This window comes from Camelina sativa, chromosome 3 (genome assembly GCF_000633955.1).
Source record: "Camelina sativa cultivar DH55 chromosome 3, Cs, whole genome shotgun sequence".
In the NCBI taxonomy this organism is placed as follows: domain Eukaryota; kingdom Viridiplantae; phylum Streptophyta; class Magnoliopsida; order Brassicales; family Brassicaceae; genus Camelina; species Camelina sativa.
Window position 1 is genome coordinate 21,760,978 of NC_025687.1, and position 2,745 is coordinate 21,763,722.

Below are 2,745 nucleotides of genomic sequence, written 5' to 3' on the forward strand. Positions count from 1 at the left end.
ATATATATATATATATATATATATATATATATTAGATTCATCTCAACATGCACACCTTAGCCCTTCCTCAGCTCTTTGACTTCCTTTTCCACGTCAACGTTTTACAGGCTGATCACGGGGATTGACATGACAGGCAGCTATTTTCCACACACCTTTGATATTGCAGTCTAGTGATCCACTATACATTCTTAGGACTTTACATGGTCTGTTCTATCTCGTGTCCCTGTCTTAGATCAGCACAACTCGAAGAAGAAAATTAAATCTCACACACACCAACGGACTTTCTCAGATTCACGCATCTGTTGAAATCCAAAGGCTTGGTAAATAAATCAACAAGTAGAAAATCAGTACTCACATAGTCAACCACAATCAGTTTCGCCTCAACTAGTTCAAGAATCAAATGATGTCTAGTATCAATGTGTTTAGTTCATGAGTGTTGAACATGATTTTTAGATATATCAATAGCACTCTTATTATCACAATGAACTAATAGTGAGTCAGAAATCATACCATAGTCAGCAGCCATTTGTTTCACCCACATAAGCTACGTACCACAGCTCCCAAGTGCAATGTACTGAGCCTCAGTAGTCGACAAAGATATACTGTTCTGTTCTTGTTGTGACAGGAGATCATGTTGTTGCTCATGAAGAAGCAACCACCACTCGTGCTTCTGCGATCATCTAAAGATCCAGACCAACCCGCATCACAGTATCCAATCATGTTCTTCTTTGTATCCTCGTGCTTTCACATACTCTTTTTTGGTGAATAGTTGCTTTCACATTATTGATGATCTTCTTGACAGCTAATAAATGAGACTTCTTGGGGTTGGCTTAATCTTGCACAGATTCCCACACCTAAACAGATATCTGGTCTTCTAGCATTTAAGTACAATAGACTGCCAATCATTCCTCTGTAGAGTTTGTCGTCTACATCCTCTTCTAATTCATCCTTAGAGAGCTTGTCATGCACTCCCATGGGAATCCTTGCCTCCTTGGTGTTTGTCAATCCGAACTTCTTAACCAAGCTTTTGGCATAGGTACTTTGTGATACAAAGATCTCATCAGCTGTGTGTTTTACTTGTAGTCCTAGAAAGTATGTCAATTCTCCGCAAATACTCATCTCAAAACTCCTAAGTCATGCTTTGCACAAAACGATCAACCCGCTGTTGAATTGTGGATCCAAACACAATTTCATCCACATATATCTGCACAATTATTAGTCCCGAATATTACACAACCTATTCTACCCCGAATACGATTGACCCCATAAAGAACAAAGTCTCTAAACAATTCCTCTTTGCACTCTAACACACAACCGTGAAGATCAAAGAGAGTCACACACTCACCTTCTAAGCTCTTTTTGTGGCTTCAAAGTTTACTACAGTATACCAATATTCTAAAGTGCTAACCTATCTTGTGGCTAACACTAGACTATTTATACGAAGGAGGACTCGAGACCCCTAGCAAGGCGTATCTCCGAGTATCACGCTTATGGGAATAACTTGCTCATCAAGGTCTTCCCTTCCTTTATTGCCGTGGAAAATCTTCACCATATCTTCACGCCCAGCTTTTAGTTTATCTCCTATACCAAGTCAGCAAATTTCCTTGGCTCGTCATCAAACCCGCTCCAGCTCTGCCATGTCAGCTCCAGCTTCTATGTCAGCATCTCAAGCGCTTGATGTGATGTGATGCATCTTCCTGATCCAAGCAACACTCTCATTTACATCTTCTTCAGTGTCTCTTGTGGCTTAAGGCAATGGAATCATCATCATAGTGGATTCTTGTCTTCCCCTTTTCTTTTATGGTTTTCTAAAGGTGACTTCTGACCGAGACAAATCTATTATGGGGGTTTCCCAAGAACTCGAGAAGGATCAAGAAAAGAGAATGATTCATTTAGAGGGTGTGACTGATCATCAAGAAAAAGAACAGAAAAAAACATAGACTGAAAACAAATGTAGAACCAACCATACATATTTTACTTAGACAGCAAATTTGCAATTATTTACTTACAAGAAAGTCTCACAGTCTCACTGGACTTAAATTCAAGAAAAGGTAAAATCACTAGCCCTCAAGAGTTTAAACACCGAACAACATCTTTATTATATTTATAAGAGAGCTTCACTGAAGAAGTAAAATTATAACCTATCACTTTGGGGTTTCCTTCATAACTTTTTTCATCTTCTCGAAGAGATCTTCCAACTTCATTCTCTTATCACTTAAATTCTTCTTGGCCTCTTCGATGGCACCAAATTAAAATCAGATCCACCGATTGGATGATGAAGTTTCACGTTCAACGTCAAGAGTTGAATCTCATCATTCAGCTGCGTCATTTCACGACACAGATCTGCAAAACGAGTATACACACTAGTGTTTCCAACATTATTAGCCATTTTTTTCACAAAGATTTCAAAGAAAAAAAAAAAGACAAGAAAACCGTATGTTCTATATGATTTGGAATGTTAAAACCTCTTCTAAACATCTACATTTATATCTAAAAAGGGTGAAAATGTTGAGTGTGTACTTAACTCTCCACCTAAGCCACTAACACAAACTTGATACTTCTCTCACAAGTCTATGGCTTACTAAGGCAATAATTTCACTCTGGAGCATTGTTTCCATTTAGATGTGCCATTAGGTATAACCGTATAAGAGTCGTGAAGGTTCGTTTCTCAGCAAGTTAAATTTTTAAGAAAAATCCAATGAAAATAAACAGAGACATTTGACCAAAAAATAAAAATAAACAGAG

At 38.0% G+C, this 2,745-nt stretch overlaps 1 pseudogene; it reads right to left on the bottom strand.

Annotated features, from left to right (window-relative positions):
• On the bottom strand, positions 1,987 to 2,429 carry LOC104777688 (annotated as a pseudogene).